At 38.2% G+C, this 15,552-nt stretch overlaps 1 protein-coding gene across 7 annotated transcripts in view; it reads left to right on the top strand.

Moving 5' to 3' along the window:
* Positions 1–15,552, top strand: part of ZNF385D (zinc finger protein 385D) — a 986,127-nt gene that overhangs the window by 914,038 nt on the left and 56,537 nt on the right. The window lies entirely within an intron of this gene.

Here is a 15,552-nt window from a genome sequence, read left to right as displayed (position 1 = left end):
AATGGCCCCTTGGGATAGCTCCTGCAAATAACCAGTTTATTGACAGCAGGGGAAGCCACTGGGGTTTCACTACGTTGGAATTTTTAAGTATAAGGCCACTGGGTCCTCTAAATTTACATAAAAGGAAGTCCTGCGTCATTCATGGGTGCACCTTTAATAAATCACTTTCTAGAGCATAAGGGCTGGCACGTCGGTCCTTCTCCAGTCCCTGCAGGTGGCAGTCAGTGGTCAAGAAACACTCATATCGTCATCGATGGTAGTATCTCAACTTGATGAGAATCTTCTGCGTGTGATTGATGAAAATATAAAATGCTACAGTGAGCAAATAGAAAGGATCAAAGCAATTTTTATTATAAATGGTAGCATCCATTAGACACATAAATACTCCTAAAAGGATCTAGAGAGATGCTCACCCCAACATGACTCTGTAAGGAATGATGATTTCTCTCCGAATTGCCATGACACAGTCCTTTACCTCGGTATCACTGGTGATGCACTGCGCCTCCCTCCCTGGGAATGCTGTGTGTTCACTGAGCCTGCGTGTATCTGTCGTCCTCCTACCCTGGCATCTGGTGTGGCGTGGTGTAGGTGCCAAGTAAAATGTCTGATGGAAGGCTGCCTTTTCTCTCCCTCCCTGGTTCTCTGATTCATCCAGTTGTGTGTCACCATACACTAAAGAAGATGCTCGTCACGTTCACGTCTTTGGTATCCAGAGCAAGAATTGGATGATGCTGTTTTAATAATTCAGATGTAAAACCTTACAGAGAAAGCTTTAATCTTTTCTCTATTAATTGAAAACTCAATGCCTTGTTTTGGGGGCCATGGGGAATGAGCAGTAATGAGGCAGGTGAGTGTAATTTTTGCTCCCATATATTGGGGCACAAGTTGGGACCACACTTGCCATACAGAAATATATTTCCTTTACAAAATGATAGTAGATAAGAAAAACAAAGAAACAAGTTTGACATAAAGGATTTGATACAAAGAGATGAGTTTAATGTAAGTTTTTCTTTGTCCCCAGATTTTTCTACTCCTAGGTATTTTTATCACAAGGCTATTTGGGTTACCTTGACTCCTCTTTAAAATGCACAAAAATTCCCGTTACCTTGAGGATGCATGCCATTTAAAACTACTTATGTACATGCTGCTGGGTTAGGAAAGGCTCCCACATGTGTTCTGTCTCTTAGGTAAATGAGTTATGAATAAATGCTTCCATCCCTCAGTTTAGAGGCCATAATGGAAAGAGTGGCAGTCATCAACTCTCTGTTTTTTAGAAGGTGAATGGAAGTAAATTTTGGTTTGGGCTGTGGGGGAATCTATATAACATAAAGAGATTCCCAGTGGAGATGCCACAACTTGCCTAATGGTCAGAATGGTGTTGAAATGATGAAATGCCCTTTCATGCTGGATAGAGAAAGTTCCAGAGGACAGAAGGGATAGTAAAGTCTGTAAACTTAGTACAAATATTCTAAAGACAAAGGAGGAAGTGATGGGTGTCAGGAAGAACATTGCTTTCCTAATCCATGGGGACATACACCCAGGAAAACTCAAGTCATATAGATCGAAATCAAAAGAATCCCAGCACACTCACCAGATGTTTTAAGCCACATTTGATCCTTAAACTGGGATTTCCCACCAAATCCCCTGTCTTATCCCGGCTGTATTGCAACACAAATCAGAGGTACCTATGCTGGCAAACTGGAGTTTTCTTAAAACTACTACTTGTCCTTTTTGTTACTGCCTGCTTCTTCAAAATGATTAGGAAGGAGCACAACCCTGAAAACAAGATGTGTCTCCAAGCTAATTTCTTAAAACAGTTATACCTGGGGTCTAATGGACAGAGAATAAGACTCTAAAATCAAATGTGTTTTTTAACAGTAAAAAATTGTAACCCTTCGCTTAATGTGCAAGATTGGTTTGTGATTTGTGAACTTGTCCATGCATAAAAAAGACATGCATTAAATCATAATTTACTAATTTTACCAAGGCATTCTTAATAAGAATAATCCAACTAAAAGAATAATTGCTCTTAGAAATGCTAAGTATACAATGATTTGGTACGAACACTTAACAGAAGGTTGGGAAACAGTGGTGCAAAGGGCAAGAAGCAGTGTAAACTTGAATTAGAAAATTGATTTTGAGGTTTTTCCTGGGATTCTCTAAAATACAAGAAACACAAATTTTCATTGTAAACCTACTTGATAAAAATAATTTTGACAGACAATTCCTCTGAAATACCTAAACTGTATATTACGGGTTTCAATTGCTGCCTTAGGATAACAAGTCTACAGGACCGCTGGGGTAAGCTCTATTCACTAATTTTATGATCTTGAATTTTTTTCATTACTTATAACAGGCTGCATGTTGGAATAGTGAGCCAAGGATAACATTCAGGGATCAACCAACTGCTCATTGGAAGCCAAGTTCCTCTCTCTTTAGGCAAGGAGACACTCCCTAACATGAAAACATACTTTTAATTCTCATGATCTGATGAGGAGTGTTCGGTTAATGAACTACACAAAGAAAAATTTACAGCCAAAATAACATTTTAAAAAATATATTGAACACCCCAAACTATTGGTATATGACTGTGGTATATGGTAGTCATTACAAAATATTTCATAGAGCAAACATTTCCAAAGATGGCTGGAATAATTTTGTCTGATCCAGTAAGTTTTTTTTTTTATGCAGGTTTTTTTATACAGCAAAAGTAATGTCAAAAATTGAATTATGCTCAAACGTAACTCAGTTGGCATTGTTGTGTCGATAAAATGACAAAATCAAAGTGGTTGGATTAAGTCCCAAGCTAGGTCATCCTCTGATCTTGCCTTAATTTTTTTGCCCCTTGGGAAGGAGTGGTGATCTCATTTGTTCCCATGGTCTATCAGTTAGGTTTAGGCTAGGTTATACTGAAGTAATAAATGACTTGGTCCAAATCCCAGTGGTTTTACAACAACTAATTGTGTCTTAGTCACATCACATATCAGCTGTGGTTGTTTTCCATGGTAGTTTCACTCCAGGCCCAGGCTAATGAAGCAATCACTAGCTGGACATTACCAATTTTATGTCAGAGGGAAATAGTGGACCATGAATCAATAGGCTCTTAAAGCTTTTTAGTGGAAGTGACACATGATATTCCTCTCACTGTCCACTGGCAAGTCACACCGGTAAGCTTGATTACAGTGGGCAGGGAAGAAGGATCTCCTCCAAGGAGGGGAAGCAGATACTGGTGAGCAGTAATTCAACGTGCTGTCCCTTGTGCTTAGATCTCTCAGCATTCCACACCCCTAGCCTTGCTCTTCTAAAGCCTGACTTCATTTTCTGTGACTTATTGGTTATTCACATGGGTGGTTTGTCAGCATCTAACATTTACAAGTTAAAAAAAAATAGACCTAATCTCAAACATTACCCCCAACTTTCTGTCCATCCTGTCTTTTTCAGTGTTGTTTTGGTCCTGCAATTCACAGAGTTGAAACCTTCTAGTTGTCTACCTCAGTCTGCACATCTGTTCAGTGGTTGGAAATCTTCCATTCCCAGAAAACATCTTTTACTCTTTCACACATGGTTGCAACTCTTATCCTGGCTTCGTAGGTCTGTATCTTGCCCATTACAATTGCCAGAACCTCCAGGCAAGTCCTACTGCCTCCATTCTTGCTCTCTGACAAGCACATCCTTCATTCTGCTGCCTGTTTATACTACTCAAGGCATGGGCACAGCATGGACCCATTCAGAAACCTTCCGCGTACCTTGATGCTGAGCCTCATGGCCTTCCATCTTTTAGCCACAGCCTACTTTTCCAAACTTCCATTGCTCACCCGCAATATTCTCCATTAGAGACACATGCCTTTCCTGCATCTTTGTTCCTCATACTGTTCTTCTACGTGTATCTCTTGAAAGTACATCACTTTTCTCCCTTCTGCCTATGAAGTCGGATAAGAATCTATACCTTTCTAACTACCTATAATATTCTGAAAATATAATTTTGTATGTCATTACCTTCTCCCACTGCTAGGTGACATGCTCATTGAGAGTACATACTTGATTAATCCTTTATTTTTTCTTTGCAGAGTACTTTACTTAGTAGTTTTAAAACGTGAAAGTTTGTTTCTTGAATCATGCTTAGAGTCAATGAAACAGTTTTTGTTCTTGAATCGTGGCAAAGCTTTAGCTTTTGTGTTTGTGTGTAGACAGTTCCATGAAAGAACAATGCTTCTCATTAATCCAAGGGATTCTGAGATCCTGCTCATCAAATTTCAGAGTTGCAAATTTTCATAAAGGTCATCAAGTCTAACCCCTAAAGTTTGTTTGTTTGTGTTTAGACTCTCCAGTTGCCCAGGTAAAGGACACTTGACATTTCTACTGCCCCTTTAGTGACTAACAATCAGAGTTAATTAGCCTCCTGAGTACATAGATTTACTTTAGTCATCTAATTGGTAAGATCTGAGAACGTTTCTCCCTGTTTCTATTACATAATTCTCTTCATCTAGTCTCAGTAAATTGCAAATATATTCACTAGATAAAGCTACTAGGTTACCATTTAAATTTGTACTTTCCACTCTTATGATTCAGTCTTCTTTGTATCCATTCTTTTTCTCTTTTGCTTTTTTTAAATTTAGAATTATAATCTAGGGATGTTGTATCATCTGATCAAAGGTGCCAAGAGTGAAATACTTTCGAATCTGTTGTTGACAAGCTCTATGTATGCAGAAGGAGCATTTATTTGCTCTGGATTAATAATTGACTCTAAGCACTTTTTGGAATTCACATTATTTGTTCAGGGACTTAGAATGATAAAGAGACTTTTCTAATGACAAAGTAGATATCCAATGTAAAATAATGACCTGTGACTGGAAACAAATATATCAGGAAACAAAGCCCCTTTGGGAAAATAGGGCATTAATAAAATCACAAAGTCTGGGCTTTTTCCTGAGCATTACCCTCTAGAGCCAGCTGTTTCCATCAGGCCCAGTGCCAGACTAAGCTAAGCACATACTTTTCTCCCATCCATTTATGTAGAAGCCAAATCATGAGAATGGTAAACTGGAAATAAAGACGGAGGATGAATAGTTTGTAAGGCAACACCAAGCCCAACGTCGTTTAGAAAACAGACCACCATCTTCAGTAGAGGACAAGTGGGAATTAGCTTTATGTCTGTTTTTATAAGGAAGGTAGAAAATATTTGATTTTCTCAACATAGGCATCAAATGTCCCAAATGTTGAAAATCATAACAAAATGCAAGCACTTGACACCAGAAAGCTATGTATCACTGATGATGTTATATGTATTTGTAGATATGGTATAGTGTAATACATAATATATAAAAACAAATGTTATACACACATTGTTTCCTATGCAATATTCTGTCTTTAACTGTCCCTGAAATATCCCCTATGTCAGGTCCTTATAATCAGCATTGTACATTTTCTGTAAGAACAGAAACAAACACTTTTTTGTGGCTTGAGTCCATAGCTCTGTTGAAGTTTGAGAGGCAATCTAAAGTTATTTGAAAAGTGACGCATTTTTGTCAGTACTTACAGATCTGGTGCAGTGGTGTACAAATGGCCCTCTTGGCATAGTGAAAATTGTGCTAGCTCTGGGGTCTTTCTTTCCTCACCCATTCTCCCAAACAAAGCCTCTCTGGGATAATCACTACTATGATAAAGGACCTCATTGCATGCATCTTGGGGCAGCAGTTGAAACACCATTGTGAGACCATTTATACCTAAATTGCTTTTTCTTTTCTTAACCCTGGCTCATGACATGCTTCAAACTGGTCAGAGAAAGAGATTTTATCAAGTGTTCCCTTCTCAAAATGTGTGATAAGTGCTAGCAGAGTGTGCTGGTAGCAGATCTCTAGAGAGACTGAAAATGAGAAGGGAAATTCAGAAGAAAAAAAAGTCTAGCACATTTGAACATTGTGGTTCCAGTATCTTTGTATGTGAATCAGTGATGACAAATTGTAAACTAGGGGTGACGCGGAAATGACAAATTAAAATATACTCTCCTTTTGGTGCATTAAAAAAATTAAGATGAAGGTATTTTGCAGGTTCTGTTAGGCTGATAAGTTTTATTGCATAAAACCACTCCTTGAATCACAGAAGAATTTGACAATGAATTCTGCATCTGAACAAGAACTTGCTTTCTTCTTCAATATAATGAATGAGTGAAGCAATTAAGGACCTAAAGTTTCTAAGGACCTGTCACTCAGCTTTGTTCAGGTGATAATGTGTGGTATGCAAGGTAAGAGGGGAATTAAGGCTAAATTGACAAGCTAGTGTATAATTTTATGCTATACTCCAGAGCAACTAGGTCCCTTACTTGTGTGTACGTGTATGTATGCATGCATGTATGGGTCTGTTTACATATTCTTTGTGTGACTGTCTTTCTTTAATAGAGATATGAAATCTATAAAAACAATGATCAGCTAAATACCTAACCAGTAGCTACAAAATGCCAGACATCTGGGTGAATTTTAAAACTAAATTGAACTCCCAGTGGCTTTATCTACAGATGCCACACTTCTGGAAACATCTGAATCTGTGTGTGTGTGTGTGTGTGTGTGTGTGTGTGTGTGTGTGTGTGTGTGTTTAATTCATAAATGGATATTTTTCCCCATTTTATGCCATTATAAGGAACTGAATAGACATAAGCTTATGTAATGATAAAACATTTCAACTAGAAAATAATAATTCTTAAAGTTAGAATCTTAACTACAATAAGAAAAGTTGAACAGTGATTGAATATGGCAGAATATGAAATGAATACCTAGAAAAATGTGAATACTTGTGGATACCTGTCTCCAGAGTAGAAAAGTGAAGGGTTTTATATCTAATAATAATAAACTGGAAATGTGAAACAAAACATGTTAACAGCATGTTTCCTGCAGTCAGGAGCATAAAGACTCTACTGAGTTCTTGGTAAAACCCAAACTGAAACAGTTGTTTAAATTAAGAATTACACTTGCATTTATGTTCTATGAATGCCAAACTCTTAAACATGGCATCAGAACTTTTTGTGATCTAGCCCCTGCCTGCCATTCTGGCAGCCTCCACATGTCTCCTTACTTTCAGCCCAAGAATATCACCTGAGGATTGAGGGCAGGTTGTATATGTGCTTTTGGCTGGAAAAAGTCTCCCCCTACACCTCAGCGCATTCCACTCATTGCAAACTGATACACAGAATATCTGCATGTCATGTGCTGGTGTACATGTCTGAGTACCCAGAAACACATGCAAATACATTCCACACACTCTTTGCCGGGATGATTCCTACTTCCATGCTTCTGTGTAAGCTCTGTTCTCCCTCGAACCTGTCTTCCAACTTGTCAACATCATGAAATTTTCATCTCTTTGATGGAGCATATACCTTTACTCCATATATTTTTATCCCAAGACTAGCAGTTTTACATTGAAAATACCAGTAAATAGTGCTGTGTTAGTTTTATTCAGGAAAATCATCCTAAGAATTCTTTTAACAGTAAAAACTAACACACTACAGAATATGTAGTAACAATTTGAATGCATATAGTAAGTTTTACTAATTGAAATTCTAAGACAGTTAACTACTTTATAATACAAATCAAAGACATTAACCAGCATAAGTCAGAATTTGAATGGGCAACCCTCGGGTTGAGCATTTCCCAAAGACAGCATAAAATTAAGTTGCTATTTTAATTATCATAATTGTATTCAGATTCATCATTAAATTACTGTGCTACTCCAGTTTCTAATGAGAGTGAAGAACTTTTTTTAGGGCTCTAGGGAGTCAGATCGACAGTGTACTAACTGCAAGTTGTGCCATTGGTACCAGATTAAATTTGAGGGCAGAGGGCATATTCACCTCCATGGAGTAGAGCCTGTGCTGTGCTACTTGGCCAGTGTACAACCAGCGCTCCAGTTTGCTTTGCTTTTGTTATGAGTCAGTTTAGGGGCAGTCTTGACATTTTACTCAAATCAGTCACCCTCAGACTAACAGTTGGTTCCTGGCCAGACTCCGAGGCAAAGGTCAAAATGGAGAACGTATATCAGTAATGTTACTGACCCACTTTGACCTTATTTTATTTATTGCTCAGCCTTCTCTTTCACTGCCAGCTCTCTAGTAGAATTAACTAAAACAAGAGAAATAACTAATGCATTTTTTTCCCACACTGCCCAGAAAGTAGAACTGTTAGAAAAGAAAAGTTCTCCTGTCTTTCTCTGAAATGGCCAGAGATTGGAGAGTCTGACTCATGACCTCTAAGTTATTTATTTGTTCTTTTATCTATCCCATCATTCATACTTCACTTGCTAGTGTTTTTGTAATATATAAGATACTTCAGCATTGAAAACTAAGATACAGAAAAGGAGTTCTATCCTCAAGGGGTCTTCACTCTGGTTAATGAAACAAAAAATAAACTCAAAATATAATCCGAGGTAGGGAATGATCTGCCTGGAGAAAATGCAGTGTCACGAAAGTCTAAAGCTACAGGAATGACCCTTTCATAGGAGGGAAGTAGACAAGGACAAATATCATTAGCCAGCATGTGCTAAACTTAATGTCAAATGTATAGAAGTCCTAAAATAACTCCTTTGATGAAATGTTTCATTTAACCAGCATTTTGCAAGTACTGAGTATATGCTCCTCTTTAGATGTTGCTTCTGTCCTCTAGCAACTCACTTTGGTGAAGGAGACGGAGAACAAAAGGTTATCTCAAATTAGAAATTCTATGCTAGGGGTTGTGGAGGTTATGGGAGAAATATGCCTCTTGAAAGTAGATGCTCTTAATTTACAGCTAAAGAAACCAGGTTCTGAGTTGAATAACTTGATTGAAGTCAACAAATTTGTAAGAAACAGAGCTAGAATTTGATTTGAACTAAGTTCTGATTCCTTCGCTGTCTCCTGTTGGACAGTGAAACTCAATCCTCCCACAATTTTTGTTAGCACTAGCTCCAGTTTTGGTTGTTAATTGGTATCATCTTGTCTGTTCGATTATCCAGGATAATTCTCATTTTGCAAAACCCTCTCACACCCACAAAGTTGCTGCTGTAAATGCTTGCCTTTGTGTGTCAAACCTTGGACCTGCTAAAAGATTCTAAGGTGTGTGTCTGCCCATATTTAATGTCTTCACATCTTTGTTGTAGTTTTCGCCCACACCGAGTATGGGTGAAAGAAATTAAGGTTAAGGATCAAGCTTTTTGTTGGTCTACATTTTGTTAACAAAAAAATGCTGTTTTTAATGATTATTATTATCACTATATTATTATTATTATTATTATTACTATTATTATTATTATTATTTCATACAAAAAAGATTCCTGTGTATTGGAAAGCAACATCTTTGATCTATGTAAAATCGCAGATAATTTAGGAGCTGCACCTGAAACTCTATCAACCTTCGTATTTCTGTGTATGCTGATTTTGTAATTCTTCTAGATAATGACAGAATTCTCCGAAGAACAAAACTCAGGTCTTAAATACAAAAGAAGAAAGGGTCTTTTTTTTTGGCAGCCAAATGTTAATTCTTTTAAATGAATATAGAAAATGGTCAAATAAAGATGCAAGATTACCTACAATTGGAAGAGATTAGAGTCTCACAGGACATGTATTATCTCCCAGGAATTTCCACTTTGGAAAAGTGCTTTAATTCTTTCAGGCAACTAATGCTATATTGAGTGCTGTAATTTTGGTAATTGAAAATCCAGTAACCCAGAAAGAATTGGTTCAGAGCCCATAAATGCAAGCTTTCTCCTCTGTTATTAAGACATTTTAGATCAGTATATAGTGATATTTAAAAATAAGGTAATATAGTGTAGAGTTCAAGGTCATAAATAGTTTTCCCTATAAAGTCAGCAATTTCCTAAGCAGGAAAAACAGTGTTGTTTTTATGTATACAGCTTTTAAATTCTCAATATGTTATTACATTTTATCCTCAAATAAAAACCTTTAAAAATGTGAAGTTAGTTTCTAAGTTACTGACATCCCCATTTTAAACACTTTGCTTTGCAGAAAACCATATCAGAAATGGGAAAGAAATCACTGTTGTCTCCATTAGTAGAAACTTCTTATAAATCTCTCACTTGCTAATTATTTTAGAAAAATATTAGTGATGTAGTATCTGTCTTTTACTTATCTCTGGATACCATTTATGCGTCAACTTTTGTGTTCTAGGAAGAGTCGGGGTGGGGGGTGTTCTCATCTCCCTGAAGGGTGAAGGGATCTTAAAAAGGTTTTTGGGACAGTAGGTGAAAACCAGTTTCTTATTTCAACATAATCCAAGATGCCAACCAGATTATGTGTCTTTGTGTTAAAAACCACTGATCTGCTAGCCGTGGTTGGAACAGTGATGGAATGATTTATCTGTCACGGCTGTCAAATGCACTGAGTATGTCTGTCCCCTATTACTTTCTTCATTCAAAAGGGTGAAGGTACATCTGTCATCAAACTTGCAATTAATGGGGGAGGATAAGATTGTTTTTGAATTGTATGATGCAGAATTGTAATTTTTTAATAATGCACAGGTAATGAAGAAAAGAAACCCAATGGGACTTGGTCAACAAAGTAGTTCTTTCACATAAAACATACTTAGTATCAGGAAAGCAGACCCGTTCATTTCATGGGTACTTTGTCATCAGATTAATTTAGTTCAGATATTGGTTTTTAAGAATATTTGCCTTTACTTGAAAACCGAGAAAGCCTTTGTTTTGTCTTCATCAAAATCCCACCTAGTGTAAATTTCTGCAGTCAGGAGATGCCCGTTTTATTAGCTGTCTTCTTATTCCAGAAATAAAAATACAACATTTGCTATAATGAATCACACTCCCTGGTTTGGTGAGTGAACATATTTATTTTCAAGTACCTTATCTCGTACTCAGACCAACAGTAGCACTATGGCAATCACATGTATGACTGATTAGAATCTTTGTGGTGTATTTCGCCTTAATGAAACTTTATGGAAATGCGTGAGTGTGTATGTGTAAGCTTTGCCTTTAGTGTACAAATTAATGCAAAATTTTCATAGCTGGATAGGATACAAGTATATTAAGTTGCAAATGGTACAAATCCACTGTGAAAAATGAAAAAAGAAAGGAAAAGAAAAGTCAGCCCTTTCTCTAGATCAGAGTTCAACAAACTTTTTCCATCAGGAGCCAGGTATTAAATATTTTAGCCTTTGTGGGCCATTCAGTCTGTGTCAAAGCTGCGCCTCACATGAAAGCAGCTCATGGTAGTAGGTAAATAAAGGAGCTGTGTTCCAATAAAACTTTATTTACTAAAACTTGTGGCAGTGGGATTTGGCCCATGGGCCATACTTTGCAAATCTCTGGCCTTAGTGCCTCTAAATACCAGCTATGTAATGTGTTCCCCAATATCTGTATTTGTGTATGTGCAGAAAACCACTCCAAAGTTGGTGGTGGAAAAAGACAATCATTTATTATTAATCTCTCATGATATCAATGTATTTTTAGTAGTGTTATTGGTATTATATTCCTAATACATCTCATGATTCTAAGGTTAAGTAGGTAGTTTTTGCTGGCATGGAGGAGCAGGGGGCTTTTATGTAGTTAGAGTCAAATGGCAGCTCCTGCTAGAGCCCTTGAAACTCCCTCACTGTGTGTCAGGCTATGGATGCTGACTCTTGGATGGAACTTTCGCTCTCTTCCAGAGCATCTCCTGGTGGCCACTCCATATGTCCTTAGTGCCTCCCAGCATGGCATCTGGGTTCTAAAAGGACGGCCAGGCTGAAACTCTGTTTCCTTTTATGCCTCACCTCCATGTCATATTAACTTTCGCCCACACTCAGTTGGCTGCTACAGGCACAGTGGGGAGAGGACCTAAATTCCACCCAGTGATGGCAGAGTGGCAAAGTCAGAATGTGAGGTGGTCATGTGAGATGGGGGGCAGGGCTATGGCCATTTTTATAAAATGGCATCTGACACAGTGATTTCTATTCTATTCTATTCTATTCTATTCTATTCTATTCTATTCTATTCTATTCTATTCAAACAGCATCAGTAGAAAAAACAGGACAAGATGTGGAGAGCAAGGGGAGAATCGGGACAAAACTAGAAAGGATACATTGATTGTGGTGGCTAAGGTGAGCAGGAGCTGAATTCAGGTTTGTATAAGGTCCAAAACACTGGAGCTATGTGCTGCAGTAGAAGAATTTTAGAAATAGGTATCAAAGAGGAATGGATAGCCTCAAGTTTGCAGAGGAAGGTTATGAATCCAAATCTAGAAAAACAGGCAAGGAAGTCAGAAAGAGGCTTCCAGGGCTGGAAGGGTGGTGAGACACTCTCGGTACTGAGGCCACATTCTGACACAAGCAGGAACTTCATAATCATCTGGAACCTATTTCAAGTCAAGGACCACCCTTGGCTAAGGTAAGGCAGACTGATGGCTCTTCCTGGGTGGAAAGGGGGAACCAAGTGTTGACTGTGCAGCTCAATCCTGACAGGTGCCACAAAATAAAAAATCTCACCAAAACGACTGCATCAGCTGGTTGGTTTGACATCACAAATCCAAAAATAGATGAAACAGCCCATCTGGGAAGTTAAAGAATGAGGAAAGTCTTTAAAACTGCATCACCCAACTTCTCTCATTTTTTGCACTCAATAAGCCATTCTCTGAATCAGAGTCCCCTTAAGAGCCCTTTGGAGCAATCACCCTGATATGAGAGCCCGGAGACATCTGTTGTGCCATTTTCATCCTTTCCCCACTGTACCTGGCTCGCTCTGTCTGTGGACCAAATGTGCCTATTTTTTGCTCCACTGATTTAATAGCTCCAGGAAATGGTGATAATGTAGATAATCATAGAAGTTCTGTCTGAGTGAAACATCTCAGGTGTCCCTCCAGCCTTTCCGTGGGGCTCCTTGGACCCTGTAGACTCTGGGTTTTGCTCCATGCCCGCTGCAAAACTAATCTCCCAGTTGTGTGTGTGTGTGTGTGTGTGTGTGTGTGTGTGTGTGTGTGTGTATTCCTATCCCTCTACCAACTGCGAGAAGAATTTGTCTTATTATTTAGCAGCATTATAACAGGTTTCAGTCCATTAAAAGCAAAAGGGAGCATTAAATGGCATTCTTCGGCTTTCAACCGGAGAGCTTTCATCAGGTTATTAATAGACTCTAACTGCACATATGGTAGTTACATGCTAGGGCTCTAGGCTAACTCTGGCAGCAACAGGCTGTCCTCTGGGATGAGAAATCCAATTCTAAGTTCTCCCTTCAGGTAATAATTTTGGACTGCTTTGGAGAGACTGAACAAATAAATGCCCAACTTTTCCTTCCAAAGAGCTGAAGCTGACTGGATTTATTCATGCTCTAAAAACCCTGGTGTAAGAAAATAGCCAAGACTTAAGTAGCAAACGGCCCATGGACCTAAGTCTATTCCAAATGCAATCTCCTTAATGTCCTTTCTGTCCTGTTCCTACAGAGCTGTTGCATGGGATGGACAGACGGTTGAGAATCAGGATAATCAAAGGGGTACATAGGAATTCTGCAGAGAATCAGAGGCACTAGAACCAGATTGGGAGTTCTACCAGGGCATTAGTGTGGTAGACGATTCTATTCTAGATGTGCAGATGCATGTGAGGACCAGAAAGGCTAAGTTAATATTAGCTCTGTGGAACTGGCATGCTTCTTCCTTTTTCATAATGAGTTGTGTTTCCCTTTTTGCCTTGACTTCCAGGAAGATTAGCATAAACTTTATGACCAATTGCAATCCTCCTGAAGTAAATGGAAGAGAGGAGAGAGAGAGATCAAGCACAGGAAGAGAAAGACATAAAATTTTAACTCTGTGCCATAGAGTTTAAGAAAGTCCAAAGGTTCAACCTGGAGAGATCGTGATGATGTGAATATAAGTGGAGTGTTAAGGTGCACCATCCCACCCACTTACAGCTGAGCATGGAGGAAGGTCTTTAGGAAGACTGAGTTGTTTTTAAAAAATATATAAATTGCATTTTTATTGCATATTTAATGGTAATAGTAACAACAGCATGCAACATCTATAGTACTTAGTCAAGTAGTTTAATATTTTACATATATTGACTTACTTAATTTGCACCACAGATCAACAAGGTTCTGGTCTTATTCTCATTTTCTGAATGAAGATTCTAAGGATCAGAGGGGTTAAGTACTTGCCCGGAGTTGCACAGCTATATGGATAGAATTAGAATTGAAATCCATCCAATCTATCCCTAGAGACCTGACCCTGACCAGTAGGCACATTGCCTCTGCAGTGCACAGTGTGATCCAGCTCTGTGCATTATATTTTCAGTAAGCATATTGAGTCCTTTTCCTCAGTCAAGTTTTCTCCATTTTATTGCTATGTATTTATTGTTATGTATGTGCACATTATATGGTATATGTGCATGTGATTACATTTAGAAGTATCAGTAAAGGCATAGGATTGACAGTGGGGAAGGTGATAGTGTTAGATCTACTCTCATGATGTTAGCTGACATTTGGAATGTGCAGTAGAGACAATATTCCCTCCATGTTCAGGCCCTCTTGCATTTATATTGGGTCCATTTAATTATTTGTAACAAATGTGATTATAAGCAAAAGTGATACATTAGGAATCACTGTATTTCCATAGGAAAAAACCTAGAATGTAGGATCGGAGTGGTGATTGAAGGGCCACAACATTTTGTCAGGTGTGAAAAAATTTTTTTGAAAACTTCTGGAGGCATTTGCCCTGGAAAGGTTTTAAGGGAAAGATACCAGCTGTCCTTGAATACCTGGTGTGTCACCATGTAGAAGAATGAAAGCAGTCTTGTTGTATAGCATTAAAGAATACAGCTTGGGCTAATTGGTGAAGAAACAGAGAGGAACTCACTAGGTTCAGTGCAAAAAGGGACTTATTTTTGATAACACATCATGGGCTGTCTGTCACACTTGAAAATAATGTATCTTTTGTGCAGTTCTGTTTATTGTCTGCCACTTCCAGTAGAATTAAATGTTCCTTAAGAGTAGGGATTGTTCGTAGTGCCTCACACTATTTCCCTAGTGCCTTTCACAGTCTTGGCTAATTTTTTTAAAAAAGCATGATATAAATAGTCATCAAATGAATGAATGAATTAGCCAAAGAACTTCCTATCAAATAGAGCACTTCAGCTATTTTCTTGACTATGGAGAAATTCTGGTACTGGCTGTGTGACTAGTTGTTAGGAATATTTTGGAGTGAGTTCCAGCTCTGGATTGTGGTTATCCTAGATGTGGTGTAATGGCTATTCCAATGCACAAGTCCTCTGATTTTATCTCTTTACATTCGTGCTTTCCTGATAGTTAAAGTCTTCGTCTTTTTACTCCCCAGAAGATAGGAAATACAGATAAGATGTTTATTGTTGCAAAACCCCCCAGAGATATTGCAGGTACTTTTTTTAGCCCTACCTGTTTGTGAGGACATTTGTCATCTTCTGATAACATGTCATCATTTTCAGAGAACTGGACAGCTTGTACTCTGTAATCAGGATGAGAAGCTATGGCATGAGTGATGGGAGCCTTTATCAGGTATTGTCATCAGATAAGAGCTCCGAAATGTGTGTTTTTGAAAGTCTTGCTTGTGTTTATGTCACTTGG

Source organism: Manis javanica, chromosome 15 (assembly GCF_040802235.1).
Source record: "Manis javanica isolate MJ-LG chromosome 15, MJ_LKY, whole genome shotgun sequence".
Taxonomy (NCBI): Eukaryota; Metazoa; Chordata; class Mammalia; order Pholidota; family Manidae; genus Manis; species Manis javanica.
Note: the sequence above shows the minus strand (reverse complement) of the source record. Positions and strands in the feature narration are given on the sequence as shown.